The 20,956-nt window shown below is 38.3% G+C and overlaps 1 protein-coding gene across 8 annotated transcripts in view; it reads left to right on the plus strand.

Annotated features, from left to right (window-relative positions):
• The window catches only part of DISP1 (dispatched RND transporter family member 1), a 181,883-nt gene that overhangs the window by 23,338 nt on the left and 137,589 nt on the right, over positions 1-20,956 (plus strand). The window contains exon 1 of one of the 8 annotated variants that reach the window (XM_033099535.1): positions 14,541-14,645. The exons of the other annotated variants lie outside the window; for them this stretch is intronic. The gene's annotated coding sequence lies outside the window, so the exon portion shown is untranslated. Of the gene's footprint in view, positions 1-14,540; positions 14,646-20,956 lie in introns of those variants that run through there. 8 annotated transcript variants of the gene reach the window in all.

The following is a 20,956-nucleotide window of genomic DNA, read 5'->3' on the forward strand; positions in this document are numbered from 1 at the left end:
GCGATTTGCAGAGTGCTAGAGCTAGAACGTACCGTAGGAGATAATGTCATTTGACTCCCTTAAGAAAGGTAAATGTTAACCAATCCAGGACAGGTGGGTTTTGATTTCTAAACCTCTATAGCCTCTTCCAGGGTCTTATCCTGACAGGCAGGAGTTATAATTCCTGTCTGTTGGTTGCTTTGTGGCTTATACATTTTCATTTGGCCTCAGCACAGGCATGGACGTGGGCTTGCTTAGACCCACCTGGAATCTCGCTTGTGTTCATTTAAGCTCACCCCTTCTTAATCTCTATTCCTTGATTATAAAAAACAACTGAACAACATCCTTTTTAAGATCACTTAACTTATTCTGTAACATATACCTCGTTAACTTTCCTTGGGTGAGACTATCTTATATTAGGTAGGATGTCTACCTTATACTTTCTGTCTCTTCAGTCAATTCACAAGGCCTTAGCTTGGTTGATCTTTCAATATTCTAGGTTTTTCATACCCTTTTACATTGTGGTGTGTAAAGCTTAGAAGAGTCTGACTAATGTAGAATAACAACAGTGGTAATTTACGTCTAAATAATTTACAAAATGCTTTTCGTACAGTCATTTGATCCATAGAACAGGACTTGTAGTACCCCTATTTCAGGGATGAAAAAACCTGAGCTACAGAAAGTTAAGTGACTAGCGCAGTGCCCCATAAACTAGGCTATGCTGGAAATGGACTGCAACCCCAGGTCTTCTGACCCTAAATTCATATACCCTGTATCCAGATTCACCTATTTTACTGCACCTCAGGTCCTTACATGTCATGTATTTTTAAATGTACCTTAGAATCCCTTTAGTTTTCTCTTCTCCCCTTTCACCAGCCTAACCTGCTATTACGGAAATAAAGTGTTTGCTGACTCAACTTATTTTTTTCTTCTGCACTTAAAATAATATCACTGCAGAATTAGAGTGAACCTGTAGCAGCCACTTAATATAATGTCTCACCTAATTTGGATACCCTTGTAACCCTTCCTTTCCCAGAGGATTTACGGCCCTTTCAGGAATACTTAAGCAACAGGGTATTCACTTCTTTTTATGCAACCTTGGTTCATTGTTGAGTGGCTCTAGTGATGAGGTTATTCTTTTATTTATAACATTCGAATTACCTGTTGTGGTTTTTATGTGTTGGTTTTAGTTATACCATCCAGAACAACGTGGACGATGTGTGGTTTTTCATTTAAGGTGCCTTAAATTATTTTAAAATTTTGTAACAATTTTTTTGTTTTGATAAGTTAATGCTCTGGCTCATCTTTTTGCATAAAAAATTCTAAGAGCTGGGAATTAATTTTGGGCTTCTTTAGTCTAATTCCCCTCATTTATGGTTGAGAAACTGGTCCCCGAAAGGTGGAGTAATTTGCTCAGGTAACAGTGAACAGAAGAACTAGGAGTAGAAGCCACATCTGGTTTCCAGTGTCCTTTCTGCTACTAGAGTGACCACAGTTAAGTGAAGGTAGCCAAGGGCAGGTTTTCTGAAGAGAGTTACTTGGCGTCTCTACTTAAGGGATTGCGTATGAATTGATAGTGAAGAAAACGGCAGTGACATTCAGGCCGTGTAGTAGCATTGGGAGGAGGCCGGACAGAGAGAAGTGGGTATACCCCAGTGGACAGCATATCCTCTTAGGACGCATGGTGAAGTGTGACCGTGGGGTTTGAAGAGATTTTCCAAGTAAAACCGGCTACCTATTGGGTGATTCACAGGGGATATTCCAAAGGACCTGAAGGATAGACAGTGCATGGACCAAGAGAAGTTACTGGGAGCTGCTTTCTCGAAGAGGTTAAGAATGGAGAAACATGGAGTATTGGGACCAAAGTGCTTTCTGTAGGCAGCGTAGAGCAGGAGTCTGGAAATCCTCGAGGAAGGACTTTAAGGATTCTATGGGGCACAGAGAAAACATTGTAGGAGGTAGATGGAGCCTTTAGAAGGCTGTCAGGTTTCAGGCATGATCTGAGTTGACTTCCTTACTTGCTAAGTAAGCGTAATAATACCCACTGCACAGTAGTTGTTATAGGGAGTAAAGGAGCTAATGTGTGTAACGGGCTTAGCATAAGGCCTGGCACATGGTACTCAGCAAATGGTAGCATTTGTGACATGGCATCCTGGCAGCTGGCTGAGGGTCTTATTAGGAGGTATCACTAGAGTGAGATCTTTTTTTATTTTTTCCTTCCCTGTCCCTTATTCTAGCCACTTGATGTCACCCCCACTGCTCTTGAGCATGTTTTAGCCTTCGGGTTCATTATTTCCCAGCAGGTTCATATCTCTGACTATATATATAGAGTATTTTTCTAGTCAGCAGACTTGTTCTTTTTCAATAAGCTAGGCACTTTTGGGGGGGCCATATTTCAATTGCAAATTCCATTTCATCAATTGAAAGGGGAGGTACTTACTACAACACTTATCTCCAGACAGTTTTATTATCCCAGTTTTTTTGTTTTGCTTTGCAATGTAACTATGAAGATGTAGTTGGAAAGGGGAATGGAAGGTACAAGAGGTGGAAGTAACTTTCCCTTTCCTTTGTAAAGATTCTTCCCTTCAGGTTTTGAGTGAAACACAAAATAAAATATTTCGACGGATGCCAACTCTAAAGAGAACTAGTTAAACAAAACAGACGTTTTCTGTGATAATTGCATCTTAAGCTATGAAAGCACATAAGGATGTAGACTCAGGTTATCAAATGACAGATTTTTTCCAGTGTATGGGCTCCAGGTCAAATTTCGTAGTACTAGATATGAGGCTGCTACTATCGCCCTCAACTTTATAGTGTAATTATTTCTGAATCAGACCTGGAAACCATTTCACTTTGGTTCAGATGATAGGTCAAATTCGCAGAGTGACTTGGTGTGTTATCAGTCTAAGAAAGCTTTGTGATGCTTGAAGAGCTATTAAAGGTTCTTTCTGGAACACTTAGGTGGAAGAGAGCTTCTCTGCACAATTTTGTATGTTAGGCTATAAACTTCAATTGAGAAATTTAAGTTTAAGGAAAACTTAAACTTCAGAAAATTAAATTTAAGGAGTTCAGAAAGTCTTTTTGAAAAGAGGCCGTTAGGAAAAATAAGTAAGTTTGAATGCTTTTTTAGTAATCCCTGACTGCTTTCTTGTTTTTTAAAGATGCAATTAAATAAACATTAATTTTTGAGTGATAATGATTTTTCTGCAGTTTGATTATAAGGTAGAACGACTTCGCATTTTTAGACCCCAGTGTTTCAAATTATATGGTATCCTGTTTCAGAATCCTACAGTTGAAAAGTATTGATAATCTATAGTAGCATTTGATTTTCAGTGAGACACACTGACAATTATTGCCTCTAAAAAAGCCAGAGTAGGAGTATTGGTAAACTGATCATTAGCGTTTTTCTCTTAGTCCTTGGTGCACACTCTCTCTCCTGCAGTCTCTTCCTTTCTCTACTCTGAATTTCCTCCATTGGATAAAGACGCTTTGTCATCTCACAAGTGCCCCTTGCATTAAAATACCCATTTCTCTTTCTTTTGTTCTTTAACCTCTCCCTGAAGTGAAATCTCTATTTCTCTCAAAATAGAGATTCCATAATTATTGGATTACGTTAATTCAGAGTGAGGTGTGGAATGACTGATAGACCTAATCCTAATGTGCATTATATAAATTATATTTTTTAAAGTGAAACCTGCAACACTAAAGAAAACCCTGTTGATCCAAAGAATTAGCAAGTGGTTTCATATATATAGAGAGCACTTGTGTACCTTGTTACTTCAGACTTGTTTTTTTGGACTCCCAATTTCTAAGAGAGCATGTTTCTTCCCTAGAGAAGTTGAGAAGAGAAGAAAGAATAATGGGAAGAGACAGGACCTTTTTCAACTTGACAGATAGGGATAGCTACTTCTTGACATTTTTCCTTCTGCAGGGCCTTCCTCTGTAACCTCACTATATTTTTGTTTGTTTGTTTACATACTCCTCTTATGAGCTATAACTCACCTCCTAGTTTCAGGTTCCTATCTCCCAACTTGCCATTAGGTAAATACTCCTAACTTACGTTGTCGAGTTACATATTCTTCCATGAAACTTACGATTTTTCTTTGTTTTTCAGAACAGTAATAAATTCTATTGACTTGATGAATTTTTTCCACCAGGAATAAAAGTCACCACTAAATGTGTCTCTCTTGTTGAAAATGTCTCTAATAAGACTGGCCTCTATTTATTGGTCATATGTTATATGCCAGGCACTTCACTGGGCATTTGATAAATATAATACATTCAGTCCTCACAGCAACCCTTACATAAGGTAGACATTTGTATATTTCCTTTGTATAGATGAGGAAACCCAAGTTTGAAGAGATTAAATAATTTGTCAAAGTTTATACTACTAAATGGTGGAGCTAATGCTTAAAGCCTGCCCGCCTTTGATTGTACACTATTTTCCTCTAGATTTCAAAAGCACCTTAAATGTTTTGGTGCCTGTACATAAAAATGTTTTGGAGAGTGTGAGCGGCATGTTGTTGATTCTGCAATTTTTTTTTTTTTTTTGTATACCCACGCACTCCTAGAAGTGTTTTATGATCCATTTGTTTCACTTTAAATTTTTATGAAGTGCAGTCAGTTTATTATCGATCAATATTTTTTCCAAGGATGGCACCATAATTAATGTAGCGTCTAAAGTAGTAAGTAGATGCTTGTCATACTTGCTGCCTGGATAAAAACAGTAACAGAGAGGTGGCAGTTAATGTAGGGGGCTAGTCACAGAAAAATCCATTTCTTTTGGAATGTCAACCAGGTACTTTTCTCATATTACAGCATGCTGCAGGGCAGGGCTAGAGTCCAAGCTTTGATTAAAATCACCCAAACACCCAAACTTTTTTTTTGTTTTTGCTTTACAACCACAAGTTATTGCCAGCTGAAAGGATAACAGAGAGTAATGATGAATGCATTTTCATCTGCCAAAAAAAAAAAACAAAACGTTTTAGACAGTTTCGTTCTTTTTAAACCTTGGTAAAAAGGCTGCTTTGAAGTGAAGAGTAAATTAGTGGCTACCAAATAAGTAGTTATTAGATTCCTGCTCTAGAAGCCCGTTCAGTAGCTGCCAGTTACCAGTTCAGTCTCAAATCCTTTCTCCTAGTGGGGGTGGCAGAAGAATTCAAGCATTCTTAAGAGTCTTTCCTTTTCATCCCCAACTTGTCAGTTTTAGATAGAGGTGTCGCTTTCCCCGAGACTGCTTAGGTTTTCTTAGGCTGTCAAGGTCAAGTGCAAAACCAAACTTTTAGAACGATCTGCAGTGGATCCTTTTACTCATTGGAACTTGACAGAACTAAGCTGTTTTGAATCGCCTGTTATCTCTGATGCCCTCCTTCCCACCAAGGCTGAAGGGAGGGGCATGTTGAATTGCTGTGCTTCCATAATAGTTGATGGTTCTTGATTCCTTTTGACTTTATTATGGCTTTTTTTTAATAGTTGCTTCCCAATATCAAGTTAGCAATATATTACAGAAAAATTTTATAAGTCCCTTTATACTGTAACCTAATTATTAGTAATTAGATCTCTGGGCCCAAGTGAACAGATTAGTAGTCACCTTTATGCTTGACTACTTTTGAATGATTTAATTTGTGGTTGTTTGGTGTTGGATCCAGGTTATTGTAGTTGCTGAATGTTGCATGATAGGCATTATGAGTTCCTACTCCTATTAGGGAGTGAGAAACCAAAATAGAATTTCTCTACTTAGCTGCTGCTTAGGGTGCTTTTTGGCACTTCTGCTACTGTGGTGTTATAAAACAATTTTTGAAAATGGATAATAACTATATGGCTAAATAACAGTTATTAAATACTTACTTATGTACTTACTATGGCGCTAAGTGCTTTACATCTGTTATATCTAATTTAATCCTCACTGCAGTCCCATTAAGGGCCATTATTATGCCAACTTCACAGATACAGAAACTGAGGGACGTGGAGGCTAAATAGCTTGTCCAAATGAACCGTAACTGGAGCTGGGATTTGAATCTGGACAACCGGACTCCAGGGCATCGCCCTTAACTACTGTGCTGTACCTCAAACTGATGTCTTCTGTTTTATACATCGTACAGCTCTATTTAAGACTTCCACTCATAAAATTCCCTCATGTCATTTCCTATTAGAGTCTGTGTATATGTGCAGGATTTTCCATTTCTCTTCTAATAAAACTTTCATCTTTAGGTTTAGCGGTTGCCAGTTGGTTTCTTGCAAAAACATTTTCAGCTTTTAGCATTTCTATTCCAGGTGAGAGGAGTGTGTCAACTCGCTGACTCTTTGGCGTATGTCCTGTAAAGTTAGGGCAGTCAGATCTTTGTACTGGTAGAAATGAACTGTTGAAGCATTTCTTCTTTATTTTGGATTATATTATAATTTGGAGGGCAGATATGTCATTTGAGCTTTATTTTAGACACATATGGAAATGAATTCTTGTTCTGTAAAACATGCAGATCCGGACATTCTGGAAGCATCCTGTGTGGAGGAGAAAAAAAATCTTCTCGGAATGTAAAATTGGCCATGCAGAATTTAAAATGGGGGTGAAGGTATGGGTAATCCATCTGTGGGTTGTTGAATTAAAATTGTTTCACATTTTTTGTACTTAGAGTAAACCTTTATAGCACTGTTATTAAGCAATACTTGACTTAGTAAACTTTTACTGAACACTTACATTTTGGGAACACAATTTTTAAATCTATGAAAAAACTTCATACACAAGATGTTACGTTATTGTATTTTGGAATTATACACTCATTTCTAATTTTAATTAATTTGAATTAACTGAAGTGAGTTTCACATCTTTGAGGTGAGATCATGAGGTCTTTGTTTTTCTTCCACAACATTTGGGGTTGGAGGGATAGGTAGCTATCTAACGTAGCAGCAACTGGGTTGTCTTTATCTTATGTGAAGTGGTAGCCTTCACATTTTGCTATAGAAGGGGCATTTGCTTCAGAGTGAACTTAATATTTCTTCTGAAAACCTAAGCATCGTTTTGGAACAGTAATAAACTTGAGGTACCACACATATTATCATTTTACTTAAGAGCTTTTTAGTCCTGAATAATGAAGGAATATACAGAAGGCCACCGAGGCGGGTATGACTGAATTCTATGTAATAGTTGTGGTGTTCATGATTAAAATAGGCTAAAACAATGGCCTACTTATTAGTGACTACTTCAGTGCCATGAAAAGGGGGAAGGACAAAGGTATTTGTGCATCTTTGCACCAGGTACTGTTAGGTATTCTGTCCTTGCGTGTTAACTCAAATCCTAGGCTACAAAGTTATATTATTATCTCTTTCTTTTTTTTTTTAATTTATTATTTTTTTTAATTTATTGGGGTGACAATTGTTAGTAAAATTACATAGATTTCAGGTGTACAATTCTGCATTACATCATCTATAAATCCCATTGTGTGTTCACCACCCAGAGTCAGTTCTCCTTCCATCACCATATATTTGATCCCCCTATCTCTTTCTTAAAGATGTGGAAAGTGGAATTTAAGAAGGAGATGAGTGATCTGTAGTTAGAACTAATTTATGCAGAGCTAGGATTTAAACCCCGAAATATCTTACTCCAAGGCCTGAATCTCCCTATCATATCATATGCCCTCTGTCTTCTTTTGAATTTTCTTCTTTTCTCATTCCGTGTTTGCCCTTGGACTTTGTTGGAAGTTTTCCATTCTGTTTCTTTTCTTTGAGTGGTTACTCTAACAAATGTTAATATTACACTTACCAAAGTCTAAATGCCAGTGGTATCTCTTCCTTGCTCCTGAACAAAAAGATCCACCTCTTTCTGAAATGAACTATTTTTATTAGATATGAGAGTTCTGGGGCTTGATCTTTGAACCCTAGAGATAACGACGTGTTTAGATTTACCCATATACGTGTGTCCTTTTTTGTTTTCCTTCTGGACATTTCTTCATGCATGTCAACTGTAAGATGCATTGTTTATTAATTTACCCCCCACCCCCACCCCAGGGCTTTATGTGGGAGGGTTTTGGTCTGGCTCTCTACCTTGTACAGGGCCTTGCGTTTGCCTCCCGTTAACCTATTTCCTAGAGCTACCCCCCCCCCCCCCCCGCAAGTTCATGCCACCAGACTATGCAGATTCAGAACTAACTCGCTTCTTTAGACTTGTGCTTTCTTATTGTTTCTGCCCTTGGAGCATTGCTCTTATTGTATAGCTAGCTCTGCCAGACATTTTCAGAACAGTTTAGAAGTATTTAATCCAGCATGTTTAGGTGATCTCTAGCCATCGGGTCTACACTGCCAGGAATAGAAGTCCACATTGTCACTGGGCTTGACTGGAGTGCGTGCTTTGGACCTGGGAAGTGGACTTTTGAATTCTTTCATTCTAACGCCCTTTTCTAGTAACTGGCAAAACTCTTTCATCGGGAGTCATAAGAAATACACTGTTTGAAGGATAATGACAGGGTTCAGAACATGTTACCTCAAAATAAGACACCCTGGCAGGTGGCATATTTTAAGCTGAAGGAATCTGAGAAATGGCAGGTGCAGGAAAGACTTTCTGACTTTCACTTGAAGCAGGTCGTAAGACCCTCAAGTGATATGAGGGGTGCCCTCCCTATGCCCAGAGGCAAGAAGAATTTTTATCTCTGAAGACAGAGACGTGCCCAGAGGAATCTGAATAGTTCTTGCTAAGTTTGGGTCTCTTAGCTCTTATCCTGATTTGTCTTATCACATTTTCCCATGACTCTAACTCATCACACCTGATATAAACACGCTGAGCTTTAACCATTCTTTTGACTTTCAATTTCCTTATGAAACTCCTATGTCAGGTAAAACTTACATTCAATAAATTTGTATGCTTTTCTCTTGTTAATCTGTCTTTTGTTACAGAGCCCCAGCTGAGAACTTAGAAGGGTAGAGGGAAAAGATGTTTTTCCTTCCCTACGGTTTGTGGCGACTGTGAAAGGATGGCTGGGACAACCTACTCACTCCAGAGCCAGCAGATGGGATCTTGGGAAAACTGACAAAAGTCAGTGAAAGGTTAAGAATTCTTACCAAAGTCAGCTCTCCCAGAACTTTGTCTGTAATGCCTGGTCAAGAGAGGAAGGTAAAATTTTCTCTCTGTTCTTTCTTTGCCAAATTCAGTTTAGCGGAAAAAAAAAACAGCTATAAAAATGAGATCTTTGAATTGTGACTCTTGGGAATTTGGCCTCAGGTAGCCATTAATTATTGATCCGTTCCCTCTCGGACATCCGTTGTTCTCCTGTTTGCCTCATTTTGAGTCCTGGAAGCTTGCCTGGGCTTTCTGCCCCCTGGGGCATGTAGGTTATTGGACCTGTGTGTGTAAGCGGCCATCTGTCAGATTGGGGGTCCCAAGAATATGGCTGGACAGAAATGTGGGTTGCATCCCCATTGTGGCTAACGTCCTGCCCACTGCTGCCACCTCTCAGGGGGTTGTCCTAGTCTTTCTTTCTTTTGGGTATCTTTGTGAGTGGCTCGGATCCTGGGAGGGCTCTATCTTCTGCACCCATCTGGAGAGCCTGTGTTCATCAGTGAGCCATAAAAGGCTTGTTGGTTTTCAGTCATAAAAGACTTATCCGTTTTGAGTCACTTAAAATAGGTAGACTTTTTGTTTTTTTTTTTAAAAAAAAGGTGTTTAATACTGCCAGGAATATTTACTGCTTGTCGTATTTAAAACCTGATAAGCTATTTGAAAGGATACATATATATTTAAAAGAGCTCTGTGGACAGAAGTTGGCCTGATTGGAAGCCCGTATTCAGAGCTTGATAGGAGTGCTTTTTAAAAAAAGACCTATCGGTTCCCTCTGTTTGATCCTGCTCCTCCCATGGGAACATCTGAGAAACTTCCTTCTTGAACCCCTGCTGACTATACGTTCCCCAGCTCTGTCTACTTCCCTTCTTGTTAGCATGATTTTGCTGAGGATAATTTGGAACTTCACTGGCTTCTTTGGGAAACTTAAGGTCTCACACTGGCTCCTCTAAGACCTCTTTCTTCCCATTGCTTCCCGTTGCTTCTGCTCCTCCTAACACCTGCCATCTTCCCTTTAGTTCTCTTGAATCCTTTGATACGTTCCCCTTCAAAACTCTATCTCTTTCACCTCTCTCTCCACCCCCGGCAGACCTTTTTCCACTTCAGCCTCTCAGTCACTTGAACTTGAGGCTTTCTGCTCTCAATGGACTCGGGGTCCCCCAAAAGCAATTCTCTAAGGCTGAAAAGGAAAAAGGCTAATTGGAAATTGATGGAATATTTTATCACTCATGAGCTTTGGAGACGTCTAGGTAGCGATAGATGTCTCCTCAGTCACTTGCCAAAAATGTAGTTTACAGCTTCCATAAGATTATATATCAGAGCAAATGGAAATCTTAAAAGCCTTCTCCACAAATAGTGGTAAAAAGCAAGAGCCTCCACATTGAGTAGGGAACCTCAACTTGTCCCATTGGCCAGAAGGACAATTTAGATAACAATATAAAGTGCATAAAAACCAGTGAGTTTGTTTTACTGTGTTTTACTGACACATATAGCTAACATTTTAGAATGAAAACTACTATAACACCTTTGTGTTTGTATATATGTGTCTATGCATGTATGTTAGGTCTATGTGATATTTTTCTACCTCTGGAAGGTATTAACAAATTAATTTGTAAAATCCTTAAAGGAGTATGAGCAATTCAGGTATAATTGTTAAGAGCAAGTAAATTAATGAGAGTAGGATAAAAGTTTATAGGCGAACTTTTCAGTAATAATTATGTTTTCATAATGTCTACTTAAAAATAGTTTCCAAAATCCTTTCGGTAACTTGAAACCTTAAAGCAACACTAGGTTAAGTGAAAAGGTGGATGTTCATTGAATATCTAGATCATTTCCAAATAAGATAAAGTACTGAAACATTAATTGCTGAACATAAGTTTATCAACTTTCGGCTTCTTAAATTTTGTAGAGAAACAAGGTATTTGGGTCTGTTAGCAAATGTGTCCTTTGCTACATTAAAAATTGTACTAAGAGGAAGCATATGCCTCTAGAAATTGGGAAATGTTGTATTCATAAGTTTGCTAGTCTGCTACAGAATATTAGTATGTGGCAAACAGAAACAATTGCTCGCTTCTTAGTTTTCAATGAAAATTAGGGTTACTAAAGGATTAAAAATTCTTACCGGTTATGTAAATGAAACTGTTACGAATAATAAGGACAAAGAAGAAACACCTCTGTCTACAAAGTATGCAAGGGAAATGCGCTGTGTTTGTGATAAGGAAAAGTATACAAGTTATGAAGGATGTGTTTCTGTTAAGGGAATAAGAAAGTAATTCATCCTAAAGTAGAATGACTGGCTCTTCCAGAATGAGAAAGAGGAAGAGCAGGACAAAAAACGAGGTCGATATTTAAAAAAAAAAAAGTTTGTCGAAGGTTTGAGGGAGAGGAATTTTATGTGTAGTCAAGCTACTAAGATTGAAGAGATTTATTTGCAAGTTAAAAATAGATGAGTCTTACTATCAAAAGTATACTGATGCAAAACTAGAACGACCAAGTTTTTTGGGATTATTGGCCTGCTCTTACTAAGAAATTGTAAAAGATTTTTCTTTATATTCTAAGTAATCTGCCTGGGGAACCAAGATTTTATGTCTTATCAGAATGAGATGCTGTGGTTCATGTTTTCTTTTATCAGGTCTTTGATTACTGAAGAGAACCAAATCTTCTCAATGTTAAAAGAGCTAAGGGTTCATTCATTTACAACTACTGTCACTTTAGCTAAATAGATTATTATTTTATAATGATCTCTGATCCTATTTAATCAAGTGCTTAAACCTTTTGGCATTTTTGATAAACTTTCCCAAATCAAAGTCTAAATAAAGTATTTTTGACCTAAACTAACTGGGAGATTTCCCATAGGGTCCCTGGAAGATCTCCAAAGATTTGTCTTTGACCTTGTAAAAGAGAGATGTTAAATTAATTAGGTTTGTTGGCTATAGTAAACTGTGGGAAGCGTTGTCAAATAAGAAATCATGATAAACCTTTAAGGTTAGATGGATATATGTTATTAATATAAGTATTTCAGAATTGTGTGAAGTTTATAGAAATTTGTCAATACCTGTGACGTTCCTGGTATGTTAAATGACGTGTTATCAGTTATAATTCCAGTTATTATGTTAAACTATTATATGTCACTGAAATAAAGAAATTTCCTTGTCAGTTACATTATAATGACCTCTCGTCAGATCTTTCACCATGGCCATTTTGAAGTCTTTTGTCATTCACAGACAGTTGTTTTTTACTCCTGATTTATCTCTGAAAGAGGTTACAATCAGCTATAGGCCAGAATGTTCAATGAGGGCACCACTTGAATAACCATCACTTGGGATACTGCCAATGGACTGAGTAGTTTTCTAAACTAATGAAGAAGTTGATGGATTCATAAAACTGCTAACCCAAGATCAAACAGAACAAGAATTAATTACATGAAACTGTATGAACTGTTGAGGATGATTATAATTTTTTTAATGACTTTGTTTGAAACGTTGCTGGTTCTTTAATGTTTTGTGTTTCTCTTTTCTCTTAAGCTATCTGTAACTTACAGCAATTTGGTAAAGTGTGCCTTTATGAACAGAGATGAAACAGTTTTCTCCCTCCAGATTTAGAAACTCTTATGAAGTATTTTTATTTTGATGGCAATGTAGTTATTTGCATAAGTCCAGTAAGAATCTGTTTTCCTTGTAATATGACATAATCAAAAACATTGGTTCTATTACCAAACTTTGACTGGAATGTCATATTTGAGGATGATGTATAAAATCAGATATGCCAGATAGTTTTAAGGAACTAAGGTGGTCTTTATTGAGCTAATGCTTATAAAAGTCTCTTGGGAAACAAATCTGGCCTGGTACCTGACTTACAGGGTTCCCAACCTTCTAAGTAAGGGAGGTTACTTCCTGGGACACCCAGGAACCTTAAAATATTTTGGGAACCTCAAAAAGAGAGGAATGCAGCCAATTCTATAGGTACTGAAGGCGAAGACTAGTGGCAAGTTTCTGGTTTGGCTTCCCAGCTTCGAGAGGCTTTTAAAAGTCTAATTTGAGATTTCTTATTAAAAATTCCAGCAAAGCAAACTTAAAAAGAGTCCATACGGTCAATCACTATTCTTGCTGCACTTATGTAAACAATCAGGCCAAATTTAATGAGACTAGACTTTTTTGCCAACAAATTAGTCTTACCCTCATTATCTTGGATAGAAATGGGGGTAACTAGAGAGAGAAAAATAATGTTTCAACAGGAAACTGTAGCACCCCCTTGTGGGTCTTAAGTTCTAGAACGGCTCATGGTCTTGAAGGTTTTGCTATCTACCTGTAAATTGGACTGGATCCTGAATCCTCGTTTCCTCCAGTATCTGGCTACACCCCCACCAACTTCACGTTTCCAAATGTCTTTCTCACACCTCTGACTTGGAATCATTGAGAACTAAAACAGTTCTTTTTCTGAAGCCCTGCAAGCTAGATAACTTGATTTAAACGTCAGAGAAATCACCACAAGAGATCACGTATGGGTACCTCTCAGGCCTGTGTTGTGTGGGCCACCGAGAAAGCTCACCGGGACACCTGATGGCCTCACCAGGGACAGTCCACCTGCAGACCATGAAACTCCGTCAGACTGCCGCTACCTGTCCTCCCTCCACCATCTAGAGATGCTTTGAGCCCAACATCTAGAAATCTTAATTGACTGCCCTCTGGACCCAAAAATTGAATTTATAGTTTGTTCTAACCATTCACCTTTGTTTTTCTTTTATTTCTATAGAAATGCCCCTTATTAAATGCCTGATTACTGATACTATATAGAGACCTAACTTAGGTGGGCGTCATCTCCCACCTATACCACCACCTCCTGCAACAAGACATTACTGTTGAAGTGACCCATTCTCAGCACTGAGACTGGTTCAGTGGGTTATGGGACAACCTACCAACTCATCACTTCTTGGGGAAGTTTCAAATGGAATGACAGCATTCAGGATATGCTACCCCAAAATATGACACCTTGGCAGGTTGAATATTTTAGAGCTGAATGAATTTGAGAAATGGCAGGTGCAGGAAGGACTTTTTGACTTCCCCTGAAGCAGGTTGTGAGACCCTCATGGCAGAGGTCCCTCCTTGTGCCAAAGATGGAGGGACACCGAGAGGAATCTGAACAAAGACACCTTGCTAAGTGTCTCCAAGGTTATTACTCTTAACTTATCCCCCTTTTTTGTCCTATCATATTTTTCCACGACTCTCTACTGTTCATCAAACCTAGTATAAAAACTCACGTTCAATCATTTCTTTGGTTCTTATTTCCTTATAAATTCTCCTTTATCACATAAATTTACATTAAATAAATTTGTATGCTTTTCTCTTGTTAATCTGTCCCATGTTATTGAGATCCAGCCGAGAACTTAGGAGGAAAAAATATTTTTCCTCCCCTACAAAGAATCACCAAATGACTTCCCTAAAAACGTTTGAAAACTCCCTTTCTGGAGACTTATATTGACTGCCCTCTTGAGGAAGAAAAAAAAAATCTGAAAACAAATCTTCCAGTGAACAGTAAGCGTTGTTTTATTTTGTATCTTATGCTGAGATAAACAGGAGCGAAGAATTTCTTGATCTGAGCATGGATTGCCGTGTGGAAAGCTCAGGTAGGAACAAACACAGGGGGAAGATTTATGACAGTAAGGCTGAAATTACTATGTCAAAACTAGCTTATATTGAAATTTTGCAGTTTGTTCTGAGGCTTTGTCTTCAAGGGCCTAAGTCATCTTCAAAGAGATGATAACAGTACATCATCAATTCTTTCAATATTAGACTCAAAACTAGTTCTTGTTTTTTTATAAAGAAAGTTTATGCAAGAGAAGTTTTCTTCGTGTATTTTAATTCATTTTTAAGTAAAAAAAAAAATCATGCCTTGTCAAAAATGCGGCCTATACTATTTTTTCTTTATTCTCCTTATTTGGAGTAAATATTAGGAGGGCATCTAGAAGTAGACAATAACTCACAGTAGTGTTTCCTATTTTCTTCTTTCATATAATCTTGTAATGTGATTACCTCCATAACATGTATGTCTTTTCCTTTGCTCTCTAGATAAACACTGTTAAAAATAATATTTTCATTGAAAAGGTGCTTAACCCATATATTTTTTAATGGGTTAAGGTTAAAGTTTTTATCAAGTTAATTATTTCTGTAGTAGGCAATGTTGATTTAGTGGGTTTTGGCAGTGGTGTTCACTTAGCTCTAATAGAAAAGATGAGCATTTGAAGGGAAACAATTGCTTGCTTTGTAAGTGGTGCTGTTGAGTAATGACTAAGTACATTCATTTGCACAGCCAATATAAACTGCAGACAGATTTTTCCCTGCCTTTTCCTCAAGTGGATCATGTGATTTGGTGTTTATCACTGAGACTTGAATATCCTCAAGTCTTACAAACCACATAACTTGACCATGAAATCAAACAGCTGTTTCAAAGGACTCTTTGCAAGTAGATTTTATTTTTTATTTTTTTGTCACTGCAATGAAAAGATTGTGCAATTTTTTATGCATAGTGGAAATTTTTTCCCTCCTTCCCTTCTGCCCTCTTTAAAGCGAGTTTCAATGCAAAGATTTCTGCAGTATTTAGTTGACGTCTGCTGTCAGCACAGTTGGCTATGTGCTAAGGCCAAGAGGCCATTGCATTTAAAAAAATCAAATAGCACATATGATACTTGGCTGTTGTCTTTCAGAGATGACAGTAAGTCAGTATCTGCGAGATTGTAACCTCTGTCTTTTATTTAGATTTGCTTACTCCTTTTGTTTTAGGGTTAATGGGGAAGAGCCTAATCCCTAAAGAATGGTATCTAAGTTTGTGAAGAACCTGCAAAGGTGGTTTTGGTGGCGCATATGGACTGATGGATCTTTTGGATTTAGATACCTGCATTGTTTTCACAGTGTTTACTATTAAAGTTGTTCCTGGGTCCGTCTGTTCTTTTGCAAGATGCATGTACATGTTAGTTATATCCGTAGAACCTTTAATATGCTGACCTTTAGTTGTGCTATTGTGAAATGCTTCCTTGATGATTCTCCTCTTAAAAACTGGGTTGTTTCAACATTGAGAATTTCAGCATTATTATCTGGTGAGTCCATTTTAAGTATTACTCAGTTTGGCATTTATATGTGTACACACATACCCATGTGGAATTATGAACTTAATTTAAGCAATGGCATGTAAAAAATGGGAAGATTATTTAAGAGGCAATAATGTTTAGTAATAAAGGTATCTTAGTTTAACAAATATATGCTACATGTCATGTACATGTATATATGTTTGATGCTGGAGAGAATTTATAAGCACCTGTAAGTTCTTATCCCTTATCCTTAAAGATGCTGCATGCTATAATTGCTGAGTGTAAGTGTTGTAGGAGTTCAGATGAGAGAGAGACTATCATGGGACAAAGATTACAGAAAACTTGATGGACATAAGGACTTGGGTGGGACTTGAAGACCAGGAGATGTAGATGTAGAGGGGGGAAATAGCCAGCAGAGGGCGCCAGAGTGAAGGTGGGAAATCAGGCTGCCTCTGAGGGACCAGTTAGTTTGCTTGTACGTGGCACACCCGTTAGGGAGTAGGGGAAGATCAGACTGGTGCCGAGACATACATAACATTCAGTACCATCCTGAAGGAACTCTCAGTCTTGTGAAATAGTGAGATGGTTGATCATTCATTTATTTGTGAGCCAGCTGAATATTAACTGTGTGCCAGGTGCGAACGAGGCAGAAGAGTATAGTGGGTAAGAGCACAGGCCCTGGACGCTGTAAACTTGCAGGCTGAAGTCCTGGTTAACTACTTGACCACTTAGTGACCTGCAGATTTCTCAACCCGCTCTCACAGGTCTGGAGTGGTCTGTGATGATAAATTTGTTAAATCGCCATATCATTCGATCAAATTTTCCAATGTTTAAGGTCTTAAAAAGAACTTTACTTTTTGGTTACTAATCAGAACATAGATGGAAAACTATTTTATTATCACTAACAAAACGTTTGCTATTTAGTTTTTCAGCTGAATCTTTTAAATGAAGGATTGCTTTAGGTCATTTTGGTTTCTTTTGGATACTGTTGAATTCATTTTAAGTGAAATTCAAGAAGAAAATACATATAAGTTAAATTAGATTTTAAACTTCAAGTTTGAATTTAAATAAGTTAAAAACAATGCCCCCAAGAAATCACAGTTAAGCAGAATAGTCTTGTACCTGCCCTGTGGCTGGGGGATGGAATGGCGGCATCGAGGGCTCTGTGTTGACCTCGGTGGGGAAACGATTTTCACAAAGAAAAAGTGGATTATGTTTGTTTGGTCATTGCTGTCTTTTCTTACTCAAAAAAGGGGAGTTTAGAAAGCATGCTGGACAGGCAGAATTCGTCCCCACAGCCTGTTAGAGGCTGAGGGGATAGCTCTCTGTCTTTGAGAATAGACTTTTCATGAAGCAGTAAGGATAGTGGAGGTAAGTCAGAAGCATAGCCTCACAGGCTGGCAGAAGTACAGGTCTGAAGTGGGTCCTTCCAGACTGTCTGCTTTTGTGTTCCAGGACACTTCATGGGCTCTGATCTGGGGCGATGGTGTTTCACACGTGGACATCGCACAACTACCCTCTAGTACCCTCTTCCTCACCACAAACTACCTTTTGATCTCTGGCATTGTTGGACAGTTCAGTTACACATTCAGACTATGTGGTGAGACTTGTAATGGAGAGTGAGAAGGCGGCTTGGCCTGAGGAGATGGGGCTAGGAACGTCTCAGGCCTGCTGCTGTGCCTCATTCATCAGAATTTATGTCCCTTTAGTTGCTGACCACTGCTTTGCCATGACTGTGTGAAACTTCAGTGCGATGTAGGGGTTATGAAGTGTACATTTCACATGGTGAATTGAGCTCTACGTTCACTTGACAGAAACCAGACTCATTTTTCCTCAGAGACCATAAGTGTCGTAGAATTGAAGCCAGAAGACCTGGGCTTGAATCTTGGCTCCTCCTCTTAATATTTGTGTCACTCTGAGCAAGACATGTAGTTTATCTTAATCTGTCTTCTCCTTAGTAAAGGGATGGATGGTTACTCCTATTGTTGGTTGTTACAGTGAGACTCAAATAAGATGCTAAGAGAGCATTTTATAACATTGTAAAGAGCTATTTAAATGTCAAGTGTCATCGGTAGATTGTGAGTCTTTGGAGGCAGGCAGTGTGTCACAAGTCCCCACAAGCTAAGGCTGTGATCTGGAAGTCGTAAGCTGGGTGAGGGCAGAACCTCTTCTGTTACCCATTGTATACTTGTCTCATTTTCTTTATGTCTAAGTTTAAGAACTTCTAATCATTTTCATTCTATTCATCCCTTTTCCTCAGAAATTTGATTATTTCTCTCCATCTTAGAAAAAATGGTATAACAACACATGATGCCCTATTCCACAGCTGGATAGATAAGCTAACTCTTTGTGGGCTAATCCCAAAAGTAAAGAGGCGGCGGGTTAACAATAGCGTTCTCTTTGAGTTCTCTGTCTGCCTCAAATAAAAAGGGAGATGACCATCAGTAGTGGGAATCTGGAGGACGCAAATACTGAAAAGAAAGATGTTTGTGTAAAGCTAGACAGACCGGAATTCAGGCTTAGCAATTGAATGGAGAGTCCAGAAAAGGAGTTTCGTCTGGGTCCAGGGAAAGATAATCTAAACCATAACGGGGCACAGGAGACATTCTTCCTACGGAGACATTCTGTCACAGCCAGCGAGTGCACACTAGGCTTACACACCTAACACACTGTCCAGGCTGCACGCTTGCCAAGTGCTCCCCTGTTTATATTTTTATGTATTTAAATCAGTATTTGTGTACTGATAGATGACAGTTAAGACTTTATAGTTTAAGACAATTCCCCTGTGATTCTTTTTAGTGAGCTAAATTAAATACGTCCTTCAAGCTATTTTTTTGGAAAGGGAATTATTTGACTCTTATCCCGGCTCTGTTGCACGAGCTATGTGATATTGAGCAAGTTACTCAACTGCTTTTGATCGTTCGTTTCTTAAAAGTCAACTGTAATGTAAAATAATACCGTGCACAGTTGTTGGGATGAAAAATAATAAAATAAGTAAAGTAGCTAGTGCGGTGCCAGGTACACAGTAGGGTCTCAGTTCATGATGGGTGTTATTTTGTGATCTAGGCTTAATGTGTAACTGTTTGTATATCATTGGCAGGAAGTTCCACTGATAGAACGTGAGCGTTCCAAATATTGTCCATCTTACGGGTTTCAATATTTGATTTTAGACTAAATATATATTATGTTCTTTCTTGGATTTCTGAGAGCAGATACCATCTTCTGTTGCATTATGTGCAGTAACTCAAAAGCCATGTATCAGTTGCAAAGATACATTTGTCAATGTATCTTCATTGACAAAAAGATACTTTCAAATTTTCAAAGGGTCACTTACTCTTTAATTTTATTGGGTTATATTTGTATCCTTGACAAGAGAATTAATAGTTTTCTCGAACGAAACTGTAGTCATTCAGACCATAGGCTATACCACTTACGTCATATTCACTCTGTACCGGAGGTGTTGTCTGCTCACCACCACCCCACCCTCCATCTTCGACAACACAAAGACGGCTCATTGTACCCCTATAGCCATTCTTTTCTTTCTTCTTTTGAGGAGTACAATTCCCAAGTGTGAACTAACCACGAGCACCCAACTAACTGTATTTCCCATCTAGATGCACCTTAATGGGGCCCTGGCCCTAAGTTTGGGACCTTGGGATGTGAAAGGAAGAGATGTGGGCAACTTTTTGGGTCTTGAAGACACAGTCATTTGTCCTGGTTGTCTTCGTTTTCCTTTTTTCTCTTTGGCTGGGAAATGACAAGAATTGAAGCAACAGCCTTGGATCCAGAGATGGGCAGTAAATGATGAAGAGGACAGAACCAACCAGCTACTCCAGGTTCCCTGGAGCAGAGCTGTGTACCCACCCTAGATTACTCACTTGCCTTTGAACTGTTACGTGAGAGAGAAATAAACTTCTATCTTATTGAAGCCCTAGTGCTTTTGTATTTCTTTGTTACAGCTGTTACAGTTTGTTACAGACTACCTAGTGGCCTAAATAATACAATACCATAAAGGGTTTTGGTTGCCTATTGAATGGGAGAAAATATTTGCAAATCATGTATCTGATAAGGGTTTAATATCCAAAATATACAAAGACCTCATACAACTCAATGGCAAAAAAAAAAAAAACAACCCAAAACAATCAGATTAACAAATGGGCAGAGGATTTAAATAGACTTTTTTCCAAAGAAGACACACAGATGGCCAACAGGTACATGAAAAGATGCTCACCGTCACTAATGATCAGGGAAATGCAAATCAAAACCACAATGAGCTATCACTTCACACCCGTTAGAATGGCTGTTATCAAAAATGCAAGAAATAATAAGTGTTAGCAAGGACGAGGTTCCTCAAAAATATAAAATAGGACTATCATTTGACCCAGTAATTATACTTTTGGGAATTTATCCAAAGAACGTGAAGACATTATTTTGAAAAGATACATGCAGCCCTATGTTCATTGCAGCATTATTTACAATAGCCAAAACACGGAAACAACTAAATGTCCATTGATGGCTGAATGGATAAAGATGTGAGATAGACACACACACACACACACGCGCGCGCGAATATTATTCAGCCATAAAAATAAATGAAATCTTGCCATTTGTGACAATGCTGATGGACCTGGAGGGCATTATGCTAAGTGAAATAAGTCAGACAGAAAAAGATAAATACTGATGATCTCACTTATGTGTGGAATCTAAAAAAATAAAAGAAAAAACCAAGCTCACGGATGTAGAGAACAGATTGGTGGTTGCCTGAAGTGGGGAGGGGATGGCAGGTGGGCAAAATGAGTGAAAAGGGTCAAAAGGTACAAACTTCTACTTATAAAATAAATAAGCCCTGGGGA

Source organism: Rhinolophus ferrumequinum, chromosome 27 (assembly GCF_004115265.2).
Source record: "Rhinolophus ferrumequinum isolate MPI-CBG mRhiFer1 chromosome 27, mRhiFer1_v1.p, whole genome shotgun sequence".
Taxonomy (NCBI): Eukaryota; Metazoa; Chordata; class Mammalia; order Chiroptera; family Rhinolophidae; genus Rhinolophus; species Rhinolophus ferrumequinum.